Genomic DNA, 26,557 nt, shown 5'->3' with positions numbered 1-26,557 from the left:
TCGCTCTCTTTCACCCTCCTTCGTCTCGTTTCGCTCTCTTTCACCCTCCCTCGTCTCGTTTCGCTCTCTTCCACCCTCCTTCGTCTCGTTTCACCCTCTTTCACCCTTATTCATCTCGTTTCGCTCTCTTTCACCCTCCTTTGTCTTGTTTCGCTCTTTTTCACCCTCCTTCGTCTCGGTTAGCTCTCTTTCACCCTCCTTCGTCTCGTTTCGCTCTCTTTTACCTTCCTTCACCTCGTTTCACTCTCTTTCTCCCTCCTTCGTCTCATTTCGCTCTCTTTCACTCTCCTACATCTCGTTTCGCTCTCTGTCGCCTTCCTTCGTCTTATTTCGCCCTCTTTCACCCTCCTTTGTCTTGTTTCGCTCTTTTTCACCCTCCTTCATCTCGTTTGGCTCTCTTTCACCCTCCTTCGTCTCGTTTCGCTCTCTTACACCTTCCTTCTACTCGTTTCGCTCTCTTTCACCCTCCTTCGTCTCGTTTTCCTCTCTTTCACCCTCCTTCATCTCGATTCGCTCTCTTTCACCCTCCTTCGTCTCGTTTCGCTCTCTTTTACCTTCCTTCGCCTCGTTTCACTCTCTTTCTCCCCCCTTCGTCTTGTTTCGCTCTCTTTCACCCTCCTTCGTCTAGTTTCGCTCTCTTTCACCCTCATTCATCTCGTTTCGCTCTATTTCACCCTCCTTCATCTCGTTTCCCTCTCTTTCACCCTCCTTCGTCTCGTTTCGCTCTCTTTCAGCCTCCTTCATCTCGTTTCGATCTCTTTCACCCTCCTTCGTCTCGTTTTGCACTCTTTCACCCTCCTTCATCTCGTTTCGCACTCTTCCACCCTCCTTCGTCTCGTTTCGCCCTCTTTCACCCACCTTCATCTCGTTTCGCTCTGTTTGACCCTCCTTCGTCTCGTTTCGCTCTTTTTCACCCTCCTTCACCTCGTTTCGCTCTCTTTCACCCTCCTTCCTCGCGTTTCGCTCTCTTTCACCCTCCTTCGTCTCGTTTCGCTCTCTTTCACCCTCCTTCGTCTCGTTTCGCTCTCTTCTACCCTTCTTCGTCTCGTTTCGCCCTCTTTCACCCACCTTCGTCTCGGTTCGCTCTCTTTCACCTTCCTTCGTCTCGTTTCACTCTCTTTCACCCTCCTTCGTCTCGTTTTGCTCTCTTTCACCCTCCTTCATCTCGTTCCACTCTCTTTCACCCTTATTCATCTCGTTTCGCTCTCTCACCCCCCTTCGTCTCGTTTCGTTCTCTTCCACCCTCCTTCGTCTCGTTTCACCCTCTTTCACCCTTATTCATCTCGTTTCGCTCTCTTTCACCCTCCTTCGTCTCGTTTCGCTCTCTTTCACCCTCCTTCGTCTCGTTTCGCTCTCTTCCACCCTCCTTCGTCTCGTTTCACCCTCTTTCACCCTTATTCATCTCGTTTCGCTCTCTTTCACCCTCCTTTGTCTTGTTTCGCTCTTTTTCACCCTCCTTCGTCTCGGTTAGCTCTCTTTCACCCTCCTTCGTCTCGTTTCGCTCTCTTTTACCTTCCTTCACCTCGTTTCACTCTCTTTCTCCCTCCTTCGTCTCATTTCGCTCTCTTTCACCCTCCTTCGTCTAGTTTCGCTCTCTTTCACCCTCCTTCATCTCGTTCCGCTCTATTTCACCCTCCTTCATCTCGTTTCCCTCTCTTTCACCCTCCTTCGTCTCGTTTCGCTCTCTTTCAGCCTCCTTCATCTCGTTTCGCTCTCTTCCACCCTCCATCGTCTCGGTTCGCTCTCTTTCTCCTTCCTTCGCCTCGTTTCACTCTCTTTCAAACTCCTTCGTCTCGTTTCGCTCTCTTTCACTCTCCTTCATCTCGTTTCGCTCTCTTTCACCCTCCTTCGTCTCGTTTTGCACTCTATCACCCTCCTTCATCTCGTTTCGCTCTCTTCCACCCTCCTTCGTCTCGTTTCGCCCTCTTTCACCCTCCTTCATCTCGTTTCGCTCTGTTTGACCCTCCTTCGTCTCGTTTCGCTCTTTTTCACCCTCCTTCACCTCGTTTCGCTCTCTTTCACCCTCCTTCCTCGCGTTTCCCTCTCTTTCACCCTCCTTCGTCTCGTTTCGCACTCTTTCAGCCTCCTTCGTCTCGTTTCGCTCTCTTTCACCCTCCTTCGTCTCGTTTCGCTCTCTTCTACCCTTCTTCGTCTCGTTTCGCCCTCTTTCACCCTTCTTCATCTCGTATCGCTCTCTTTCACCCACCTTCGTCTCGTTTCACCCTCTTTCACCCTCCTTCGTCTCGTTTCGCTCTCTTTCACCTTCCTTGGTCTCGTTTCGCTCTCTTTCACCCTTCTTTGTCTTGTTTCGCTCTCTTTCACCCTCCTTCATCTCGTTTCGCCCTCTTTCACCATCCTTCATCTCGGTTCGCTCTCTTTCACCTTCCTTCGTCTCGTTTCACTCTCTTTCACCCTCCTTCGTCTCGTTTCGCTCTCTTTCACCCTCCTTCATCTCGTTCCACTCTCTTTCACCCTCATTCATCTCGTTTCGCTATCTCTCACCCTCCTTCGTCTCGTTTCGCTCTCTTCCACCCTCCTTCGTCTCGTTTCACCCTCTTTCACTCTCCTACATCTCGTTTCGCTCTCTTTCGCCTTCCTTCGTCTCGTTTCGCCCTCTTTCACCCTCCTTTGTCTTGTTTCGCTCTTTTTCACCCTCCTTCATCTCGTTTGGCTCTCTTTCACCCTCCTTCGTCTAGTTTCGCTCTCTTTCACCCTCATTCATCTCGTTTCGCTCTATTTCACCCTCCTTCATCTCGTTTCCCTCTCTTTCACCCTCCTTCGTCTCGTTTCGCTCTCTTTCAGCCTCCTTCATCTCGTTTCGATCTCTTTCACCCTCCTTCGTCTCGTTTTGCACTCTTTCACCCTCCTTCATCTCGTTTCGCACTCTTCCACCCTCCTTCGTCTCGTTTCGCCCTCTTTCACCCACCTTCATCTCGTTTCGCTCTGTTTGACCCTCCTTCGTCTCGTTTCGCTCTTTTTCACCCTCCTTCACCTCGTTTCGCTCTCTTTCACCCTCCTTCCTCGCGTTTCGCTCTCTTTCACCCTCCTTCGTCTCGTTTCGCTCTCTTTCACCCTCCTTCGTCTCGTTTCGCTCTCTTCTACCCTTCTTCGTCTCGTTTCGCCCTCTTTCACCCACCTTCGTCTCGGTTCGCTCTCTTTCACCTTCCTTCGTCTCGTTTCACTCTCTTTCACCCTCCTTCGTCTCGTTTTGCTCTCTTTCACCCTCCTTCATCTCGTTCCACTCTCTTTCACCCTTATTCATCTTGTTTCGCTCTCTCACCCCCCTTCGTCTCGTTTCGTTCTCTTCCACCCTCCTTCGTCTCGTTTCACCCTCTTTCACCCTTATTCATCTCGTTTCGCTCTCTTTCACCCTCCTTCGTCTCGTTTCGCTCTCTTTCACCCTCCTTCGTCTCGTTTCGCTCTCTTCCACCCTCCTTCGTCTCGTTTCACCCTCTTTCACCCTTATTCATCTCGTTTCGCTCTCTTTCACCCTCCTTTGTCTTGTTTCGCTCTTTTTCACCCTCCTTCGTCTCGGTTAGCTCTCTTTCACCCTCCTTCGTCTCGTTTCGCTCTCTTTTACCTTCCTTCACCTCGTTTCACTCTCTTTCTCCCTCCTTCGTCTCATTTCGCTCTCTTTCACCCTCCTTCGTCTAGTTTCGCTCTCTTTCACCCTCCTTCATCTCGTTCCGCTCTATTTCACCCTCCTTCATCTCGTTTCCCTCTCTTTCACCCTCCTTCGTCTCGTTTCGCTCTCTTTCAGCCTCCTTCATCTCGTTTCGCTCTCTTCCACCCTCCATCGTCTCGGTTCGCTCTCTTTCTCCTTCCTTCGCCTCGTTTCACTCTCTTTCAAACTCCTTCGTCTCGTTTCGCTCTCTTTCACTCTCCTTCATCTCGTTTCGCTCTCTTTCACCCTCCTTCGTCTCGTTTTGCACTCTATCACCCTCCTTCATCTCGTTTCGCTCTCTTCCACCCTCCTTCGTCTCGTTTCGCCCTCTTTCACCCTCCTTCGTCTCGTTTCGCTCTGTTTGACCCTCCTTCGTCTCGTTTCGCTCTTTTTCACCCTCCTTCACCTCGTTTCGCTCTCTTTCACCCTCCTTCCTCGCGTTTCCCTCTCTTTCACCCTCCTTCGTCTCGTTTCGCACTCTTTCAGCCTCCTTCGTCTCGTTTCGCTCTCTTTCACCCTCCTTCGTCTCGTTTCGCTCTCTTCTACCCTTCTTCGTCTCGTTTCGCCCTCTTTCACCCTTCTTCATCTCGTATCGCTCTCTTTCACCCACCTTCGTCTCGTTTCACCCTCTTTCACCCTCCTTCGTCTCGTTTCGCTCTCTTTCACCTTCCTTGGTCTCGTTTCGCTCTCTTTCACCCTTCTTTGTCTTGTTTCGCTCTCTTTCACCCTCCTTCATCTCGTTTCGCCCTCTTTCACCCTCCTTCATCTCGGTTCGCTCTCTTTCACCTTCCTTCGTCTCGTTTCACTCTCTTTCACCCTCCTTCGTCTCGTTTCGCTCTCTTTCACCCTCCTTCATCTCGTTCCACTCTCTTTCACCCTCATTCATCTCGTTTCGCTATCTCTCACCCTCCTTCGTCTCGTTTCGCTCTCTTCCACCCTCCTTCGTCTCGTTTCACCCTCTTTCACTCTCCTACATCTCGTTTCGCTCTCTTTCGCCTTCCTTCGTCTCGTTTCGCCCTCTTTCACCCTCCTTTGTCTTGTTTCGCTCTTTTTCACCCTCCTTCATCTCGTTTGGCTCTCTTTCACCCTCCTTCGTCTCATTTCGCTCTCTTACACCTTCCTTCTACTCGTTTCGCTCTCTTTCACCCTCCTTCGTCTCTTTTTGCTCTCTTTCACCCTCCTTCATCTCGATTCGCTCTCTTTCACCCTCCTTCGTCTCGTTTCGCTCTCTTTTACCTTCCTTCGCCTCGTTTCACTCTCTTTCACCCTCCTTCGTCTCGTTTCGCTCTCTTCCACCCTCCTTCGTCTCGTTTCACCCTCTTTCACTCTCCTACATCTCGTTTCGCTCTCTTTCGCCTTCCTTCGTCTCGTTTCGCCCTCTTTCACCCTCCTTTGTCTTGTTTCGCTCTTTTTCACCCTCCTTCATCTCGTTTGGCTCTCTTTCACCCTCCTTCGTCTCATTTCGCTCTCTTACACCTTCCTTCTACTCGTTTCGCTCTCTTTCACCCTCCTTCGTCTCTTTTTGCTCTCTTTCACCCTCCTTCATCTCGTTTCGCTCTCTTTCACCCTCCTTCGTCTCGTTTCGCTCTCTTTCACCCTCCTTCGTCTCGTTTCGCTCTCTTCCACCCTCCTTCGTCTCGTTTCACCCTCTTTCACCCTTATTCATCTCGTTTCGCTCTCTTTCACCCTCCTTTGTCTTGTTTCGCTCTTTTTCACCCTCCTTCGTCTCGGTTAGCTCTCTTTCACCCTCCTTCGTCTCGTTTCGCTCTCTTTTACCTTCCTTCACCTCGTTTCACTCTCTTTCTCCCTCCTTCGTCTCATTTCGCTCTCTTTCACCCTCCTTCGTCTAGTTTCGCTCTCTTTCACCCTCCTTCATCTCGTTCCGCTCTATTTCACCCTCCTTCATCTCGTTTCCCTCTCTTTCACCCTCCTTCGTCTCGTTTCGCTCTCTTTCAGCCTCCTTCATCTCGTTTCGCTCTCTTCCACCCTCCATCGTCTCGGTTCGCTCTCTTTCTCCTTCCTTCGCCTCGTTTCACTCTCTTTCAAACTCCTTCGTCTCGTTTCGCTCTCTTTCACTCTCCTTCATCTCGTTTCGCTCTCTTTCACCCTCCTTCGTCTCGTTTTGCACTCTATCACCCTCCTTCATCTCGTTTCGCTCTCTTCCACCCTCCTTCGTCTCGTTTCGCCCTCTTTCACCCTCCTTCGTCTCGTTTCGCTCTGTTTGACCCTCCTTCGTCTCGTTTCGCTCTTTTTCACCCTCCTTCACCTCGTTTCGCTCTCTTTCACCCTCCTTCCTCGCGTTTCCCTCTCTTTCACCCTCCTTCGTCTCGTTTCGCACTCTTTCAGCCTCCTTCGTCTCGTTTCGCTCTCTTTCACCCTCCTTCGTCTCGTTTCGCTCTCTTCTACCCTTCTTCGTCTCGTTTCGCCCTCTTTCACCCTTCTTCATCTCGCTTCGCTCTCTTTCACCCACCTTCGTCTCGTTTCACCCTCTTTCACCCTCCTTCGTCTCGTTTCGCTCTCTTTCACCTTCCTTGGTCTCGTTTCGCTCTCTTTCACCCTTCTTTGTCTTGTTTCGCTCTCTTTCACCCTCCTTCATCTCGTTTCGCCCTCTTTCACCCTCCTTCATCTCGGTTCGCTCTCTTTCACCTTCCTTCGTCTCGTTTCACTCTCTTTCACCCTCCTTCGTCTCGTTTCGCTCTCTTTCACCCTCCTTCATCTCGTTCCACTCTCTTTCACCCTCATTCATCTCGTTTCGCTATCTCTCACCCTCCTTCGTCTCGTTTCGCTCTCTTCCACCCTCCTTCGTCTCGTTTCACCCTCTTTCACTCTCCTACATCTCGTTTCGCTCTCTTTCGCCTTCCTTCGTCTCGTTTCGCCCTCTTTCACCCTCCTTTGTCTTGTTTCGCTCTTTTTCACCCTCCTTCATCTCGTTTGGCTCTCTTTCACCCTCCTTCGTCTCATTTCGCTCTCTTACACCTTCCTTCTACTCGTTTCGCTCTCTTTCACCCTCCTTCGTCTCTTTTTGCTCTCTTTCACCCTCCTTCATCTCGATTCGCTCTCTGTCACCCTCCTTCGTCTCGTTTCGCTCTCTTTTACCTTCCTTCGCCTCGTTTCACTCTCTTTCACCCTCCTTCGTCTCGTTTCGCTCTCTTCCACCCTCCTTCGTCTCGTTTCACCCTCTTTCACTCTCCTACATCTCGTTTCGCTCTCTTTCGCCTTCCTTCGTCTCGTTTCGCCCTCTTTCACCCTCCTTTGTATTGTTTCGCTCTTTTTCACCCTCCTTCATCTCGTTTGGCTCTCTTTCACCCTCCTTCGTCTCATTTCGCTCTCTTACACCTTCCTTCTACTCGTTTCGCTCTCTTTCACCCTCCTTCGTCTCTTTTTGCTCTCTTTCACCCTCCTTCATCTCGTTTCGCTCTCTTTCACCCTCCTTCGTCTCGTTTCGCTCTCTTTCACCCTCCTTCATCTCGTTTGGCTCTCTTCCACCCTCCTTCGTCTCGTTTCACCCTCTTTCACCCTTATTCATCTCGTTTCGCTCTCTTTCACCCTCCTTTGTCTTGTTTCGCTCTTTTTCACCCTCCTTCGTCTCGGAAAGCTCTCTTTCACCCTCCTTCGTCTCGTTTCGCTCTCTTTTACCTTCCTTCACCTCGTTTCACTCTCTTTCTCCCTCCTTCGTCTCATTTCGCTCTCTTTCACCCTCCTTCGTCTAGTTTCGCTCTCTTTCACCCTCCTTCATCTCGTTCCGCTCTATTTCACCCTCCTTCATCTCGTTTCCCTCTCTTTCACCCTCCTTCGTCTCGTTTCGCTCTCTTTCAGCCTCCTTCATCTCGTTTCGCTCTCTTCCACCCTCCATCGTCTCGGTTCGCTCTCTTTCTCCTTCCTTCGCCTCGTTTCACTCTCTTTCAAACTCCTTCGTCTCGTTTCGCTCTCTTTCACTCTCCTTCATCTCGTTTCGCTCTCTTTCACCCTCCTTCGTCTCGTTTTGCACTCTATCACTCTCCTTCATCTCGTTTCGCTCTCTTCCACCCTCCTTCGTCTCGTTTCGCCCTCTTTCACCCTCCTTCGTCTCGTTTCGCTCTGTTTGACCCTCCTTCGTCTCGTTTCGCTCTTTTTCACCCTCCTTCATCTCGTTTCGCTCTCTTTCACCCTCCTTCCTCGCGTTTCCCTCTCTTTCACCCTCCTTCGTCTCGTTTCGCACTCTTTCAGCCTCCTTCGTCTCGTTTCGCTCTCTTTCACCCTCCTTCGTCTCGTTTCGCTCTCTTCTACCCTTCTTCGTCTCGTTTCGCCCTCTTTCACCCTTCTTCATCTCGTATCGCTCTCTTTCACCCACCTTCGTCTCGTTTCACCCTCTTTCACCCTCCTTCGTCTCGTTTCGCTCTCTTTCACCTTCCTTGGTCTCGTTTCGCTCTCTTTCACCCTTCTTTGTCTTGTTTCGCTCTCTTTCACCCTCCTTCATCTCGTTTCGCCCTCTTTCACCCTCCTTCATCTCGGTTCGCTCTCTTTCACCTTCCTTCGTCTCGTTTCACTCTCTTTCACCCTCCTTCGTCTCGTTTCGCTCTCTTTCACCCTCCTTCATCTCGTTCCACTCTCTTTCACCCTCATTCATCTCGTTTCGCTATCTCTCACCCTCCTTCGTCTCGTTTCGCTCTCTTCCACCCTCCTTCGTCTCGTTTCACCCTCTTTCACTCTCCTACATCTCGTTTCGCTCTCTTTCGCCTTCCTTCGTCTCGTTTCGCCCTCTTTCACCCTCCTTTGTCTTGTTTCGCTCTTTTTCACCCTCCTTCATCTCGTTTGGCTCTCTTTCACCCTCCTTCGTCTCATTTCGCTCTCTTACACCTTCCTTCTACTCGTTTCGCTCTCTTTCACCCTCCTTCGTCTCTTTTTGCTCTCTTTCACCCTCCTTCATCTCGATTCGCTCTCTTTCACCCTCCTTCGTCTCGTTTCGCTCTCTTTTACCTTCCTTCGCCTCGTTTCACTCTCTTTCTCCCCCCTTCGTCTTGTTTCGCTCTCTTTCACCCTCCTTCGTCTAGTTTCGCTCTCTTTCACCCTCATTCATCTCGTTTCGCTCTATTTCACCCTCCTTCATCTCGTTTCCCTCTCTTTCACCCTCCTTCGTCTCGTTTCGCTCTCTTTCAGCCTCCTTCATCTCGTTTCGATCTCTTTCACCCTCCTTCGTCTCGTTTTGCACTCTTTCACCCTCCTTCATCTCGTTTCGCACTCTTCCACCCTCCTTCGTCTCGTTTCGCCCTCTTTCACCCACCTTCATCTCGTTTCGCTCTGTTTGACCCTCCTTCGTCTCGTTTCGCTCTTTTTCACCCTCCTTCACCTCGTTTCGCTCTCTTTCACCCTCCTTCCTCGCGTTTCGCTCTCTTTCACCCTCCTTCGTCTCGTTTCGCTCTCTTTCACCCTCCTTCGTCTCGTTTCGCTCTCTTCTACCCTTCTTCGTCTCGTTTCGCCCTCTTTCACCCACCTTCGTCTCGGTTCGCTCTCTTTCACCTTCCTTCGTCTCGTTTCACTCTCTTTCACCCTCCTTCGTCTCGTTTTGCTCTCTTTCACCCTCCTTCATCTCGTTCCACTCTCTTTCACCCTTATTCATCTCGTTTCGCTCTCTCACCCCCCTTCGTCTCGTTTCGTTCTCTTCCACCCTCCTTCGTCTCGTTTCACCCTCTTTCACCCTTATTCATCTCGTTTCGCTCTCTTTCACCCTCCTTCGTCTCGTTTCGCTCTCTTTCACCCTCCTTCGTCTCGTTTCGCTCTCTTCCACCCTCCTTCGTCTCGTTTCACCCTCTTTCACCCTTATTCATCTCGTTTCGCTCTCTTTCACCCTCCTTTGTCTTGTTTCGCTCTTTTTCACCCTCCTTCGTCTCGGTTAGCTCTCTTTCACCCTCCTTCGTCTCGTTTCGCTCTCTTTTACCTTCCTTCACCTCGTTTCACTCTCTTTCTCCCTCCTTCGTCTCATTTCGCTCTCTTTCACCCTCCTTCGTCTAGTTTCGCTCTCTTTCACCCTCCTTCATCTCGTTCCGCTCTATTTCACCCTCCTTCATCTCGTTTCCCTCTCTTTCACCCTCCTTCGTCTCGTTTCGCTCTCTTTCAGCCTCCTTCATCTCGTTTCGCTCTCTTCCACCCTCCATCGTCTCGGTTCGCTCTCTTTCTCCTTCCTTCGCCTCGTTTCACTCTCTTTCAAACTCCTTCGTCTCGTTTCGCTCTCTTTCACTCTCCTTCATCTCGTTTCGCTCTCTTTCACCCTCCTTCGTCTCGTTTTGCACTCTATCACCCTCCTTCATCTCGTTTCGCTCTCTTCCACCCTCCTTCGTCTCGTTTCGCCCTCTTTCACCCTCCTTCGTCTCGTTTCGCTCTGTTTGACCCTCCTTCGTCTCGTTTCGCTCTTTTTCACCCTCCTTCACCTCGTTTCGCTCTCTTTCACCCTCCTTCCTCGCGTTTCCCTCTCTTTCACCCTCCTTCGTCTCGTTTCGCACTCTTTCAGCCTCCTTCGTCTCGTTTCGCTCTCTTTCACCCTCCTTCGTCTCGTTTCGCTCTCTTCTACCCTTCTTCGTCTCGTTTCGCCCTCTTTCACCCTTCTTCATCTCGTATCGCTCTCTTTCACCCACCTTCGTCTCGTTTCACCCTCTTTCACCCTCCTTCGTCTCGTTTCGCTCTCTTTCACCTTCCTTGGTCTCGTTTCGCTCTCTTTCACCCTTCTTTGTCTTGTTTCGCTCTCTTTCACCCTCCTTCATCTCGTTTCGCCCTCTTTCACCCTCCTTCATCTCGGTTCGCTCTCTTTCACCTTCCTTCGTCTCGTTTCACTCTCTTTCACCCTCCTTCGTCTCGTTTCGCTCTCTTTCACCCTCCTTCATCTCGTTCCACTCTCTTTCACCCTCATTCATCTCGTTTCGCTATCTCTCACCCTCCTTCGTCTCGTTTCGCTCTCTTCCACCCTCCTTCGTCTCGTTTCACCCTCTTTCACTCTCCTACATCTCGTTTCGCTCTCTTTCGCCTTCCTTCGTCTCGTTTCGCCCTCTTTCACCCTCCTTTGTCTTGTTTCGCTCTTTTTCACCCTCCTTCATCTCGTTTGGCTCTCTTTCACCCTCCTTCGTCTCATTTCGCTCTCTTACACCTTCCTTCTACTCGTTTCGCTCTCTTTCACCCTCCTTCGTCTCTTTTTGCTCTCTTTCACCCTCCTTCATCTCGATTCGCTCTCTTTCACCCTCCTTCGTCTCGTTTCGCTCTCTTTTACCTTCCTTCGCCTCGTTTCACTCTCTTTCACCCTCCTTCGTCTCGTTTCGCTCTCTTCCACCCTCCTTCGTCTCGTTTCACCCTCTTTCACTCTCCTACATCTCGTTTCGCTCTCTTTCGCCTTCCTTCGTCTCGTTTCGCCCTCTTTCACCCTCCTTTGTCTTGTTTCGCTCTTTTTCACCCTCCTTCATCTCGTTTGGCTCTCTTTCACCCTCCTTCGTCTCATTTCGCTCTCTTACACCTTCCTTCTACTCGTTTCGCTCTCTTTCACCCTCCTTCGTCTCTTTTTGCTCTCTTTCACCCTCCTTCATCTCGTTTCGCTCTCTTTCACCCTCCTTCGTCTCGTTTCGCTCTCTTTCACCCTCCTTCGTCTCGTTTCGCTCTCTTCCACCCTCCTTCGTCTCGTTTCACCCTCTTTCACCCTTATTCATCTCGTTTCGCTCTCTTTCACCCTCCTTTGTCTTGTTTCGCTCTTTTTCACCCTCCTTCGTCTCGGTTAGCTCTCTTTCACCCTCCTTCGTCTCGTTTCGCTCTCTTTTACCTTCCTTCACCTCGTTTCACTCTCTTTCTCCCTCCTTCGTCTCATTTCGCTCTCTTTCACCCTCCTTCGTCTAGTTTCGCTCTCTTTCACCCTCCTTCATCTCGTTCCGCTCTATTTCACCCTCCTTCATCTCGTTTCCCTCTCTTTCACCCTCCTTCGTCTCGTTTCGCTCTCTTTCAGCCTCCTTCATCTCGTTTCGCTCTCTTCCACCCTCCATCGTCTCGGTTCGCTCTCTTTCTCCTTCCTTCGCCTCGTTTCACTCTCTTTCAAACTCCTTCGTCTCGTTTCGCTCTCTTTCACTCTCCTTCATCTCGTTTCGCTCTCTTTCACCCTCCTTCGTCTCGTTTTGCACTCTATCACCCTCCTTCATCTCGTTTCGCTCTCTTCCACCCTCCTTCGTCTCGTTTCGCCCTCTTTCACCCTCCTTCGTCTCGTTTCGCTCTGTTTGACCCTCCTTCGTCTCGTTTCGCTCTTTTTCACCCTCCTTCACCTCGTTTCGCTCTCTTTCACCCTCCTTCCTCGCGTTTCCCTCTCTTTCACCCTCCTTCGTCTCGTTTCGCACTCTTTCAGCCTCCTTCGTCTCGTTTCGCTCTCTTTCACCCTCCTTCGTCTCGTTTCGCTCTCTTCTACCCTTCTTCGTCTCGTTTCGCCCTCTTTCACCCTTCTTCATCTCGTATCGCTCTCTTTCACCCACCTTCGTCTCGTTTCACCCTCTTTCACCCTCCTTCGTCTCGTTTCGCTCTCTTTCACCTTCCTTGGTCTCGTTTCGCTCTCTTTCACCCTTCTTTGTCTTGTTTCGCTCTCTTTCACCCTCCTTCATCTCGTTTCGCCCTCTTTCACCCTCCTTCATCTCGGTTCGCTCTCTTTCACCTTCCTTCGTCTCGTTTCACTCTCTTTCACCCTCCTTCGTCTCGTTTCGCTCTCTTTCACCCTCCTTCATCTCGTTCCACTCTCTTTCACCCTCATTCATCTCGTTTCGCTATCTCTCACCCTCCTTCGTCTCGTTTCGCTCTCTTCCACCCTCCTTCGTCTCGTTTCACCCTCTTTCACTCTCCTACATCTCGTTTCGCTCTCTTTCGCCTTCCTTCGTCTCGTTTCGCCCTCTTTCACCCTCCTTTGTCTTGTTTCGCTCTTTTTCACCCTCCTTCATCTCGTTTGGCTCTCTTTCACCCTCCTTCGTCTCATTTCGCTCTCTTACACCTTCCTTCTACTCGTTTCGCTCTCTTTCACCCTCCTTCGTCTCTTTTTGCTCTCTTTCACCCTCCTTCATCTCGATTCGCTCTCTGTCACCCTCCTTCGTCTCGTTTCGCTCTCTTTTACCTTCCTTCGCCTCGTTTCACTCTCTTTCACCCTCCTTCGTCTCGTTTCGCTCTCTTCCACCCTCCTTCGTCTCGTTTCACCCTCTTTCACTCTCCTACATCTCGTTTCGCTCTCTTTCGCCTTCCTTCGTCTCGTTTCGCCCTCTTTCACCCTCCTTTGTCTTGTTTCGCTCTTTTTCACCCTCCTTCATCTCGTTTGGCTCTCTTTCACCCTCCTTCGTCTCATTTCGCTCTCTTACACCTTCCTTCTACTCGTTTCGCTCTCTTTCACCCTCCTTCGTCTCTTTTTGCTCTCTTTCACCCTCCTTCATCTCGTTTCGCTCTCTTTCACCCTCCTTCGTCTCGTTTCGCTCTCTTTCACCCTCCTTCATCTCGTTTGGCTCTCTTCCACCCTCCTTCGTCTCGTTTCACCCTCTTTCACCCTTATTCATCTCGTTTCGCTCTCTTTCACCCTCCTTTGTCTTGTTTCGCTCTTTTTCACCCTCCTTCGTCTCGGAAAGCTCTCTTTCACCCTCCTTCGTCTCGTTTCGCTCTCTTTTACCTTCCTTCACCTCGTTTCACTCTCTTTCTCCCTCCTTCGTCTCATTTCGCTCTCTTTCACCCTCCTTCGTCTAGTTTCGCTCTCTTTCACCCTCCTTCATCTCGTTCCGCTCTATTTCACCCTCCTTCATCTCGTTTCCCTCTCTTTCACCCTCCTTCGTCTCGTTTCGCTCTCTTTCAGCCTCCTTCATCTCGTTTCGCTCTCTTCCACCCTCCATCGTCTCGGTTCGCTCTCTTTCTCCTTCCTTCGCCTCGTTTCACTCTCTTTCAAACTCCTTCGTCTCGTTTCGCTCTCTTTCACTCTCCTTCATCTCGTTTCGCTCTCTTTCACCCTCCTTCGTCTCGTTTTGCACTCTATCACCCTCCTTCATCTCGTTTCGCTCTCTTCCACCCTCCTTCGTCTCGTTTCGCCCTCTTTCACCCTCCTTCGTCTCGTTTCGCTCTGTTTGACCCTCCTTCGTCTCGTTTCGCTCTTTTTCACCCTCCTTCATCTCGTTTCGCTCTCTTTCACCCTCCTTCCTCGCGTTTCCCTCTCTTTCACCCTCATTCGTCTCGTTTCGCACTCTTTCAGCCTCCTTCGTCTCGTTTCGCTCTCTTTCACCCTCCTTCGTCTCGTTTCGCTCTCTTCTACCCTTCTTCGTCTCGTTTCGCCCTCTTTCACCCTTCTTCATCTCGTATCGCTCTCTTTCACCCACCTTCGTCTCGTTTCACCCTCTTTCACCCTCCTTCGTCTCGTTTCGCTCTCTTTCACCTTCCTTGGTCTCGTTTCGCTCTCTTTCACCCTTCTTTGTCTTGTTTCGCTCTCTTTCACCCTCCTTCATCTCGTTTCGCCCTCTTTCACCCTCCTTCATCTCGGTTCGCTCTCTTTCACCTTCCTTCGTCTCGTTTCACTCTCTTTCACCCTCCTTCGTCTCGTTTCGCTCTCTTTCACCCTCCTTCATCTCGTTCCATTCTCTTTCACCCTCATTCATCTCGTTTCGCTATCTCTCACCCTCCTTCGTCTCGTTTCGCTCTCTTCCACCCTCCTTCGTCTCGTTTCACCCTCTTTCACTCTCCTACATCTCGTTTCGCTCTCTTTCGCCTTCCTTCGTCTCGTTTCGCCCTCTTTCACCCTCCTTTGTCTTGTTTCGCTCTTTTTCACCCTCCTTCATCTCGTTTGGCTCTCTTTCACCCTCCTTCGTCTCATTTCGCTCTCTTACACCTTCCTTCTACTCGTTTCGCTCTCTTTCACCCTCCTTCGTCTCTTTTTGCTCTCTTTCACCCTCCTTCATCTCGATTCGCTCTCTTTCACCCTCCTTCGTCTCGTTTCGCTCTCTTTTACCTTCCTTCGCCTCGTTTCACTCTCTTTCTCCCCCCTTCGTCTTGTTTCGCTCTCTTTCACCCTCCTTCGTCTAGTTTCGCTCTCTTTCACCCTCATTCATCTCGTTTCGCTCTATTTCACCCTCCTTCATCTCGTTTCCCTCTCTTTCACCCTCCTTCGTCTCGTTTCGCTCTCTTTCAGCCTCCTTCATCTCGTTTCGATCTCTTTCACCCTCCTTCGTCTCGTTTTGCACTCTTTCACCCTCCTTCATCTCGTTTCGCACTCTTCCACCCTCCTTCGTCTCGTTTCGCCCTCTTTCACCCACCTTCATCTCGTTTCGCTCTGTTTGACCCTCCTTCGTCTCGTTTCGCTCTTTTTCACCCTCCTTCACCTCGTTTCGCTCTCTTTCACCCTCCTTCCTCGCGTTTCGCTCTCTTTCACCCTCCTTCGTCTCGTTTCGCTCTCTTTCACCCTCCTTCGTCTCGTTTCGCTCTCTTCTACCCTTCTTCGTCTCGTTTCGCCCTCTTTCACCCACCTTCGTCTCGGTTCGCTCTCTTTCACCTTCCTTCGTCTCGTTTCACTCTCTTTCACCCTCCTTCGTCTCGTTTTGCTCTCTTTCACCCTCCTTCATCTCGTTCCACTCTCTTTCACCCTTATTCATCTCGTTTCGCTCTCTCACCCCCCTTCGTCTCGTTTCGTTCTCTTCCACCCTCCTTCGTCTCGTTTCACCCTCTTTCACCCTTATTCATCTCGTTTCGCTCTCTTTCACCCTCCTTCGTCTCGTTTCGCTCTCTTTCACCCTCCTTCGTCTCGTTTCGCTCTCTTCCACCCTCCTTCGTCTCGTTTCACCCTCTTTCACCCTTATTCATCTCGTTTCGCTCTCTTTCACCCTCCTTTGTCTTGTTTCGCTCTTTTTCACCCTCCTTCGTCTCGGTTAGCTCTCTTTCACCCTCCTTCGTCTCGTTTCGCTCTCTTTTACCTTCCTTCACCTCGTTTCACTCTCTTTCTCCCTCCTTCGTCTCATTTCGCTCTCTTTCACCCTCCTTCGTCTAGTTTCGCTCTCTTTCACCCTCCTTCATCTCGTTCCGCTCTATTTCACCCTCCTTCATCTCGTTTCCCTCTCTTTCACCCTCCTTCGTCTCGTTTCGCTCTCTTTCAGCCTCCTTCATCTCGTTTCGCTCTCTTCCACCCTCCATCGTCTCGGTTCGCTCTCTTTCTCCTTCCTTCGCCTCGTTTCACTCTCTTTCAAACTCCTTCGTCTCGTTTCGCTCTCTTTCACTCTCCTTTATCTCGTTTCGCTCTCTTTCACCCTCCTTCGTCTCGTTTTGCACTCTATCACCCTCCTTCATCTCGTTTCGCTCTCTTCCACCCTCCTTCGTCTCGTTTCGCCCTCTTTCACCCTCCTTCGTCTCGTTTCGCTCTGTTTGACCCTCCTTCGTCTCGTTTCGCTCTTTTTCACCCTCCTTCACCTCGTTTCGCTCTCTTTCACCCTCCTTCCTCGCGTTTCCCTCTCTTTCACCCTCCTTCGTCTCGTTTCGCACTCTTTCAGCCTCCTTCGTCTCGTTTCGCTCTCTTTCACCCTCCTTCGTCTCGTTTCGCTCTCTTCTACCCTTCTTCGTCTCGTTTCGCCCTCTTTCACCCTTCTTCATCTCGTATCGCTCTCTTTCACCCACCTTCGTCTCGTTTCACCCTCTTTCACCCTCCTTCGTCTCGTTTCGCTCTCTTTCACCTTCCTTGGTCTCGTTTCGCTCTCTTTCACCCTTCTTTGTCTTGTTTCGCTCTCTTTCACCCTCCTTCATCTCGTTTCGCCCTCTTTCACCCTCCTTCATCTCGGTTCGCTCTCTTTCACCTTCCTTCGTCTCGTTTCACTCTCTTTCACCCTCCTTCGTCTCGTTTCGCTCTCTTTCACCCTCCTTCATCTCGTTCCACTCTCTTTCACCCTCATTCATCTCGTTTCGCTATCTCTCACCCTCCTTCGTCTCGTTTCGCTCTCTTCCACCCTCCTTCGTCTCGTTTCACCCTCTTTCACTCTCCTACATCTCGTTTCGCTCTCTTTCGCCTTCCTTCGTCTCGTTTCGCCCTCTTTCACCCTCCTTTGTCTTGTTTCGCTCTTTTTCACCCTCCTTCATCTCGTTTGGCTCTCTTTCACCCTCCTTCGTCTCGTTTCGCTCTCTTACACCTTCCTTCTACTCGTTTCGCTCTCTTTCACCCTCCTTCGTCTCTTTTTGCTCTCTTTCACCCTCCTTCATCTCGATTCGCTCTCTTTCACCCTCCTTCGTCTCGTTTCGCTCTCTTTTACCTTCCTTCGCCTCGTTTCACTCTCTTTCTCCCCCCTTCGTCTTGTTTCGCTCTCTTTCACCCTCCTTCGTCTAGTTTCGCTCTCTTTCACCCTCATTCATCTCGTTTCGCTCTATTTCACCCTCCTTCATCTCGTTTCCCTCTCTTTCACCCTCCTTCGTCTCGTTTCGCTCTCTTTCAGCCTCCTTCATCTCGTTTCGATCTCTTTCACCCTCCTTCGTCTCGTTTTGCACTCTTTCACCCTCCTTCATCTCGTTTCGCACTCTTCCACCCTCCTTCGTCTCGTTTCGCCCTCTTTCACCCACCTTCGTCTCGTTTCGCTCTGTTTGACCCTCCTTCGTCTCGTTTCGCTCTTTTTCACCCTCCTTCACCTCGTTTCGCTCTCTTTCACCCTCCTTCCTCGCGTTTCGCTCTCTTTCACCCTCCTTCGTCTCGTTTCGCTCTCTTTCACCCTCCTTCGTCTCGTTTCGCTCTCTTCTACCCTTCTTCGTCTCGTTTCGCCCTCTTTCACCCTCCTTCGTCTCGGTTCGCTCTCTTTCACCTTCCTTCGTCTCGTTTCACTCTCTTTCACCCTCCTTCGTCTCGTTTTGCTCTCTTTCACCCTCCTTCATCTCGTTCCACTCTCTTTCACCCTCATTCATCTCGTTTCGCTCTCTCACCCCCCTTCGTCTCGTTTCGTTCTCTTCCACCCTCCTTCGTCTCGTTTCACCCTCTTTCACCCTTATTCATCTCGTTTCGCTCTCTTTCACCCTCCTTCGTCTCGTTTCGCTCTCTTTCACCCTCCTTCGTCTCGTTTCGCTCTCTTCCACCCTCCTTCGTCTCGTTTCGCTCTCTTTCACCCTCCTTTGTCTTGTTTCGCTCCTTTTCACCCTCCTTCATCTCGTTTGGCTCTCTTTCACCCTCCTTCGTCTCGTTTCGCTCTCTTACACCTTCCTTCTACTCGTTTTGCTCTCTTTCACCCTCCTTCGTCTCGGTTAGCTCTCTTTCACCCTCCTTCGTCTCGTTTCGCTCTCTTTTACCTTCCTTCACCTCGTTTCACTCTCTTTCTCCCTCCTTCGTCTCATTTCGCTCTCTTTCACCCTCCTTCGTCTAGTTTCACTCTCTTTCACCCTCCTTCATCTCGTTTCGCTCTATTTCACCCTCCTTCATCTCGTTTCCCTCTCTTTCACCCTCCTTCGTCTCGTTTCGCTCTCTTTCAGCCTCCTTCATCTCGTTTCGCTCTCTTCCACCCTCCATCGTCTCGGTTCGCTCTCTTTCTCCTTCCTTCGCCTCGTTTCACTCTCTTTCAAACTCCTTCGTCTCGTTTCGCTCTCTTTCACTCTCCTTCATCTCGTTTCGCTCTCTTTCACCCTCCTTCCTCGCGTTTCGCTCTCTTTCACCCTCCTTCGTCTCGTTTCGCTCTCTTTCAGCCTCCTTCGTCTCGTTTCGCTCTCTTTCACCCTCCTTCGTCTCGTTTCGCTCTCTTCTACCCTTCTTCGTCTCGTTTCGCCCTCTTTCACCCTTCTTCATCTCGTATCGCTCTCTTTCACCCACCTTCGTATCGTTTCACTCTCTTTCACCCTCCTTCGTCTCGTTTCGCTCCCTTTCACCTTCCTTGGTCTCGTTTCGCTCTCTTTCACCCTTCTTTGTCTTGTTTCGCTCTCTTTCACCCTCCTTCATCTCGTTTCGCCCCCTTTCACCCTCCTTCATCTCGGTTCGCTCTCTTTCACCTTCCTTCGTCTCGTTTCACTCTCTTTCACCCTCCTTCGTCTCGTTTCGCTCTCTTTCACCCTCCTTCATCTCGTTCCACTCTCTTTCACCCTCATTCATCTCGTTTCGCTATCTCTCACCCTCCTTCATCTCGTTTCGCTCTCTTCCACCCTCCTTCGTCTCGTTTCACCCTCTTTCACTCTCCTACATCTCGTTTCGCTCTCTTTCGCCTTCCTTCGTCTCGTTTCGCCCTCTTTCACCCTCCTTTGTCTTGTTTCGCTCTTTTTCACCCTCCTTCATCTCGTTTGGCTCTCTTTCACCCTCCTTCGTCTCGTTTCGCTCTCTTACACCTTCCTTCTACTCGTTTCGCTCTCTTTCACCCTCCTTCGTCTCGTTTTGCTCTCTTTCACCCTCCTTCATCTCGATTCGCTCTCTTTCACCCTCCTTCGTCTCGTTTCGCTCGCTTTTACCTTCCTTCGCCTCGTTTCACTCTCTTTCTCCCCCCTTCGTCTCGTTTCGCTCTCTTTCACCCTCCTTCATCTAGTTTCGCTCTCTTTTACCCTCATTCATCTCGTTTCGCTCTATTTCACCCTCCTTCATCTCGTTTCCCTCTCTTTCACCCTCCTTCGTCTCGTTTCGCTCTCTTTCAGCCTCCTTCATCTCGTTTCGCTCTCTTCCACCCTCCATCGTCACGGTTCGCTCTCTTTCTCCTTCTTTCGCCTCGTTTCACTCTCTTTCACACTCCTTCGTCTCGTTTCGCTCTCTTTCACTCTCCTTCATCTCGTTTCGATCTCTTTCACCCTCCTTCGTCTCGTTTTGCACTCTTTCACCCTCCTTCATCTCGTTTCGCACTCTTCCACCCTCCTTCGTCTCGTTTCGCCCTCTTTCACCCTCCTTCGTCTCGTTTCGCTCTGTTTGACCCTCCTTCGTCTCGTTTCGCTCTTTTTCACCCTCCTTCACCTCGTTTCGCTCTCTTTCACCCTCCTTCGTCTCGTTTCGCTCTCTTCTACCCTTCTTCATCTCGTTTCGCTCTCTTTCACCCACCTTCGTCTCGTTTCACTCTCTTTCACCCTGCTTCGTCTCGTTTCGCTCTCTTTCACCTTCCTTGGTCTCGTTTCGCTCTCTTTCACCCTTCTTTGTCTTGTTTCGCTCTCTTTCACCCTCCTTCATCTCGTTTCGCCCTCTTTCACCCTCCTTCGTCTCGGTTCGCTCTCTTTCACCTTCCTTCGTCTCGTTTCACTCTCTTTCACCCTCCTTCGTCTCGTTTCGCTCTCTTTCACCTTCCTTCTACTCATTTCGCTCTCTTTCACCCTCCTTCGTCTCGGTTAGCTCTCTTTCACCCTCCTTCGTCTCGTTTCGCTCTCTTTCACACTCCTTCGTCTCGTTTCGCTCTTTTTCACCCTCCTTCGTCTCGTTTCCCTCTCTTTGACCCTCCTTCATCTCGTTTCGCTCTCTTCCACTCCCCTTCGTCTCGTTTCGCTCTCTTTCACACTCCTTCGTCTCGTTTCGCTCTCTTCCACTCTCCTTCGTCTCGTTTCGCTCTCTTTCACCCTCCTTGGTCTCGTTTCGCCCTCTTTCACGCTCCTTCGTCTCGTTTCGCTCTGTTTGACCCTCCTTTGTCTCGTTTCGCTCTCTTTCACCCTCCTTCGCCTCGTTTCGCTCTCTTTCACCCTCCTTCGTCTCGTTTCGCTCTCTTTCACCCTCCTTCGTCTCGTTTCACTCTCTTTCCACCTCCTTCGCCTCGTTTCACTTTCTTCCACACTCCATCGTCTCGTTTCGCCCTCTTTCACCCTCCTTCGTCTCGTTTCACTCTCTTTCACCCTCCTTCGTCTCGTTTCGCTCTCTTTCACCCTCCTTCGTCTCGTTTCGTGCTCTTCCACCCTCCTTCGTCTCGTTTCGCCCTCTTTCACCCTTATTCATCTCGTTTCGCTCTCTTTCACCCTCCTTCGTCTCGTTTCGCTCTCTTTCACCCTCCTTCGTCTCGTTTCGCTCTCTTACACCTTCCTTCGTCTCGTTTTGCTCTCTTTCACCCTCCTTTGTCTTGTTTCACTCTCTTTCACCCTCCTTCGTCTCGTTTGGCTCTCTTTCACCCTCCTTCGTCTCGTTTCGCTCTCTTTCTGCCTCCTTCGAATCGTTTCGCTCTCTTCCACCCTCCATCGTCTCGGTTCGCTCTCTTTCTCCTTCCTTCGCCTCGTTTCACTCTCTTTCACACTCCTTCGTCACGTTTCGCTCTCTTTCACTCTCCTTCATCTCGTTTCGCTCTCTTTAACCCTCCTTCATCTCTTTCACCCTCCTTCATCTCGTTTCGCTCTCTTCCACACTCCTTCGTCTCGTTTCGCCCTCTTTCACCCTCCTTCGTCTCGTTTCGCTCTGTTTGACCCTCCTTCGTCTCGTTTCGCTCTTTTTCACCATCCTTCACCTCGTTTCGCTCTCTTTCACCCTCCTTCGTCTTGTTTCACTCTCTTTCAGCCTCCTTCGTCTCGTTTCGCTCTATTTCACCCTCCTTCGTCTCGTTTGGCTCTCTTTCACCCTCCTTCGTCTCGTTTCGCACTCTTTCTCCTTCCTTCGTCTCATTTCACTCTCTTTCACACTCCTTCATCTCGTTTCGCTCTCTTCCACTCTCCTTCCTCTCGTTTCGCTCTCTTTCACCCTCCTTCGTCTCGTTTCGCCCTCTTTCACCCTCCTTCGTCTCGTTTCGCTCTGTTTGACCCTCCTTTGTCTCGTTTCGCTCTCTTTCACCTTCCTTCGTCTCGTTTCACTCTCTTTCACCCTCCTTCGTCTCGTTTCGCTCTCTTTCACCTTCCTTGGTCACGTTTCGCTCCCTTTCACCCTTCTTTGTCTTGTTTCGCTCTCTTTCACCCTCCTTCATCTCGTTTCGCCCTCTTTCACCCTCCTTCATCTCGGTTCGCTCTCTTTCACCTTCCTTGGTCTCGTTTCGCTCTCTTTCACCCTTCTTTGTCTTGTTTCGCTCTCTTTCACCCTCCTTCATCTCGTTTCGCCCCCTTTCACCCTCCTTCATCTCGGTTCGCTCTCTTTCACCTTCCTTCGTCTCGTTTCACTCTCTTTCACCCTCCTTCGTCTCGTTTCGCTCTCTTTCACCCTCCTTCATCTCGTTCCACTCTCTTTCACCCTCATTCATCTCGTTTCGCTATCTCTCACCCTCCTTCATCTCGTTTCGCTCTCTTCCACCCTCCTTCGTCTCGTTTCACCCTCTTTCACTCTCCTACATCTCGTTTCGCTCTCTTTCGCCTTCCTTCGTCTCGTTTCGCCCTCTTTCACCCTCCTTTGTCTTGTTTCGCTCTTTTTCACCCTCCTTCATCTCGTTTGGCTCTCTTTCACCCTCCTTCGTCTCGTTTCGCTCTCTTACACCTTCCTTCTACTCGTTTCGCTCTCTTTCACCCTCCTTCGTCTCGTTTTGCTCTCTTTCACCCTCCTTCATCTCGATTCGCTCTCTTTCACCCTCCTTCGTCTCGTTTCGCTCGCTTTTACCTTCCTTCGCCTCGTTTCACTCTCTTTCTCCCCCCTTCGTCTCGTTTCGCTCTCTTTCACCCTCCTTCATCTAGTTTCGCTCTCTTTTACCCTCATTCATCTCGTTTCGCTCTATTTCACCCTCCTTCATCTCGTTTCCCTCTCTTTCACCCTCCTTCGTCTCGTTTCGCTCTCTTTCAGCCTCCTTCATCTCGTTTCGCTCTCTTCCACCCTCCATCGTCACGGTTCGCTCTCTTTCTCCTTCTTTCGCCTCGTTTCACTCTCTTTCACACTCCTTCGTCTCGTTTCGCTCTCTTTCACTCTCCTTCATCTCGTTTCGATCTCTTTCACCCTCCTTCGTCTCGTTTTGCACTCTTTCACCCTCCTTCATCTCGTTTCGCACTCTTCCACCCTCCTTCGTCTCGTTTCGCCCTCTTTCACCCTCCTTCGTCTCGTTTCGCTCTGTTTGACCCTCCTTCGTCTCGTTTCGCTCTTTTTCACCCTCCTTCACCTCGTTTCGCTCTCTTTCACCCTCCTTCGTCTCGTTTCGCTCTCTTCTACCCTTCTTCATCTCGTTTCGCTCTCTTTCACCCACCTTCGTCTCGTTTCACTCTCTTTCACCCTGCTTCGTCTCGTTTCGCTCTCTTTCACCTTCCTTGGTCTCGTTTCGCTCTATTTCACCCTTCTTTGTCTTGTTTCGCTCTCTTTCACCCTCCTTCATCTCGTTTCGCCCTCTTTCACCCTCCTTCGTCTCGGTTCGCTCTCTTTCACCTTCCTTCGTCTCGTTTCACTCTCTTTCACCCTCCTTCGTCTCGTTTCGCTCTCTTTCACCTTCCTTCTACTCATTTCGCTCTCTTTCACCCTCCTTCGTCTCGGTTAGCTCTCTTTCACCCTCCTTCGTCTCGTTTCGCTCTCTTTCACACTCCTTCGTCTCGTTTCGCTCTTTTTCACCCTCCTTCGTCTCGTTTCCCTCTCTTTGACCCTCCTTCGTCTCGTTTCGCTCTCTTCCACTCCCCTTCGTCTCGTTTCGCTCTCTTTCACACTCCTTCGTCTCGTTTCGCTCTCTTCCACTCTCCTTCGTCTCGTTTCGCTCTCTTTCACCCTCCTTCGTCTCGTTTCGCCCTCTTTCACGCTCCTTCGTCTCGTTTCGCTCTGTTTGACCCTCCTTTGTCTCGTTTCGCTCTCTTTCACCCTCCTTCGCCTCGTTTCGCTCTCTTTCACCCTCCTTCGTCTCGTTTCGCTCTCTTTCACCCTCCTTCGTCTCGTTTCACTCTCTTTCCACCTCCTTCGCCTCGTTTCACTTTCTTCCACACTCCATCGTCTCGTTTCGCCCTCTTTCACCCTCCTTCGTCTCGGTTCGCTCTCTTTCACCTTCCTTCGTCTCGTTTCACTCTCTTTCACCCTCCTTCGTCTCGTTTCGCTCTCTTTCACCCTCCTTCGTCTCGTTTCGTGCTCTTCCACCCTCCTTCGTCTCGTTTCGCCCTCTTTCACCCTTATTCATCTCGTTTCGCTCTCTTTCACCCTCCTTCGTCTCGTTTCGCTCTCTTTCACCCTCCTTCGTCTTGTTTCGCTCTCTTTCACCCTCCTTCGTCTCGTTTCGTGCTCTTCCACCCTCCTTCGTCTCGTTTCGCCCTCTTTCACCCTTATTCATCTCGGTTCGCTCTCTTTCACCTTCCTTGGTCTCGTTTCGCTCTCTTTCACCCTTCTTTGTCTTGTTTCGCTCTCTTTCACCCTCCTTCATCTCGTTTCGCCCCCTTTCACCCTCCTTCATCTCGGTTCGCTCTCTTTCACCTTCCTTCGTCTCGTTTCACTCTCTTTCACCCTCCTTCGTCTCGTTTCGCTCTCTTTCACCCTCCTTCGTCTCGTTTCACTCTCTTTCCACCTCCTTCGCCTCGTTTCACTTTCTTCCACACTCCATCGTCTCGTTTCGCCCTCTTTCACCCTCCTTCGTCTCGGTTCGCTCTCTTTCACCTTCCTTCGTCTCGTTTCACTCTCTTTCACCCTCCTTCGTCTCGTTTCGCTCTCTTTCACCCTCCTTCGTCTCGTTTCGTGCTCTTCCACCCTCCTTCGTCTCGTTTCGCCCTCTTTCACCCTTATTCATCTCGTTTCGCTCTCTTTCACCCTCCTTCGTCTCGTTTCGCTCTCTTTCACCCTCCTTCGTCTCGTTTCGCTCTCTTTCACCTTCCTTCGTCTCGTTTTGCTCTCTTTCACCCTCCTTTGTCTTGTTTCACTCTCTTTCACCCTCCTTCGTCTCGTTTGGCTCTCTTTCACCCTCCTTCGTCTCGTTTCGCTCTCTTTCTGCCTCCTTCGAATCGTTTCGCTCTCTTCCACCCTCCATCGTCTCGGTTCGCTCTCTTTCTCCTTCCTTCGCCTCGTTTCACTCTCTTTCACACTCCTTCGTCTCGTTTCGCTCTCTTTCACTCTCCTTCATCTCGTTTCGCTCTCTTTAACCCTCCTTCATCTCTTTCACCCTCCTTCATCTCGTTTCGCTCTCTTCCACACTCCTTCGTCTCGTTTCGCCCTCTTTCACCCTCCTTCGTCTCGTTTCGCTCTGTTTGACCCTCCTTCGTCTCGTTTCGCTCTTTTTCACCATCCTTCACCTCGTTTCGCTCTCTTTCACCCTCCTTCGTCTTGTTTCACTCTCTTTCAGCCTCCTTCGTCTCGTTTCGCTCTATTTCACCCTCCTTCGTCTCGTTTGGCTCTCTTTCACCCTCCTTCGTCTCGTTTCGCACTCTTTCTCCTTCCTTCGTCTCATTTCACTCTCTTTCACACTCCTTCATCTCGTTTCGCTCTCTTCCACTCTCCTTCCTCTCGTTTCGCTCTCTTTCACCCTCCTTCGACTCGTTTCGCCCTCTTTCACCCTCCTTCGTCTCGTTTCGCTCTGTTTGACCCTCCTTTGTCTCGTTTCGCTCTCTTTCACCTTCCTTCGTCTCGTTTCACTCTCTTTCACCCTCCTTCGTCTCGTTTCGCTCTCTTTCACCTTCCTTGGTCACGTTTCGCTCCCTTTCACCCTTCTTTGTCTTGTTTCGCTCTCTTTCACCCTCCTTCATCTCGTTTCGCCCTCTTTCACCCTCCTTCATCTCGGTTCGCTCTCTTTCACCTTCCTTGGTCTCGTTTCGCTCTCTTTCACCCTTCTTTGTCTTGTTTCGCTCTCTTTCACCCTCCTTCATCTCGTTTCGCCCCCTTTCACCCTCCTTCATCTCGGTTCGCTCTCTTTCACCTTCCTTCGTCTCGTTTCACTCTCTTTCACCCTCCTTCGTCTCGTTTCGCTCTCTTTCACCCTCCTTCATCTCGTTCCACTCTCTTTCACCCTCATTCATCTCGTTTCGCTATCTCTCACCCTCCTTCATCTCGTTTCGCTCTCTTCCACCCTCCTTCGTCTCGTTTCACCCTCTTTCACTCTCCTACATCTCGTTTCGCTCTCTTTCGCCTTCCTTCGTCTCGTTTCGCCCTCTTTCACCCTCCTTTGTCTTGTTTCGCTCTTTTTCACCCTCCTTCATCTCGTTTGGCTCTCTTTCACCCTCCTTCGTCTCGTTTCGCTCTCTTACACCTTCCTTCTACTCGTTTCGCTCTCTTTCACCCTCCTTCGTCTCGTTTTGCTCTCTTTCACCCTCCTTCATCTCGATTCGCTCTCTTTCACCCTCCTTCGTCTCGTTTCGCTCGCTTTTACCTTCCTTCGCCTCGTTTCACTCTCTTTCTCCCCCCTTCGTCTCGTTTCGCTCTCTTTCACCCTCCTTCATCTAGTTTCGCTCTCTTTTACCCTCATTCATCTCGTTTCGCTCTATTTCACCCTCCTTCATCTCGTTTCCCTCTCTTTCACCCTCCTTCGTCTCGTTTCGCTCTCTTTCAGCCTCCTTCATCTCGTTTCGCTCTCTTCCACCCTCCATCGTCACGGTTCGCTCTCTTTCTCCTTCTTTCGCCTCGTTTCACTCTCTTTCACACTCCTTCGTCTCGTTTCGCTCTCTTTCACTCTCCTTCATCTCGTTTCGATCTCTTTCACCCTCCTTCGTCTCGTTTTGCACTCTTTCACCCTCCTTCATCTCGTTTCGCACTCTTCCACCCTCCTTCGTCTCGTTTCGCCCTCTTTCACCCTCCTTCGTCTCGTTTCGCTCTGTTTGACCCTCCTTCGTCTCGTTTCGCTCTTTTTCACCCTCCTTCACCTCGTTTCGCTCTCTTTCACCCTCCTTCGTCTCGTTTCGCTCTCTTCTACCCTTCTTCATCTCGTTTCGCTCTCTTTCACCCACCTTCGTCTCGTTTCACTCTCTTTCACCCTGCTTCGTCTCGTTTCGCTCTCTTTCACCTTCCTTGGTCTCGTTTCGCTCTCTTTCACCCTTCTTAGTCTTGTTTCGCTCTCTTTCACCCTCCTTCATCTCGTTTCGCCCTCTTTCACCCTCCTTCGTCTCGGTTCGCTCTCTTTCACCTTCCTTCGTCTCGTTTCACTCTCTTTCACCCTCCTTCGTCTCGTTTCGCTCTCTTTCACCTTCCTTCTACTCATTTCGCTCTCT

Source organism: Scyliorhinus torazame, chromosome 19, assembly GCF_047496885.1.
Source record: "Scyliorhinus torazame isolate Kashiwa2021f chromosome 19, sScyTor2.1, whole genome shotgun sequence".
Taxonomy (NCBI): domain Eukaryota; kingdom Metazoa; phylum Chordata; class Chondrichthyes; order Carcharhiniformes; family Scyliorhinidae; genus Scyliorhinus; species Scyliorhinus torazame.
Note: the sequence above shows the minus strand (reverse complement) of the source record.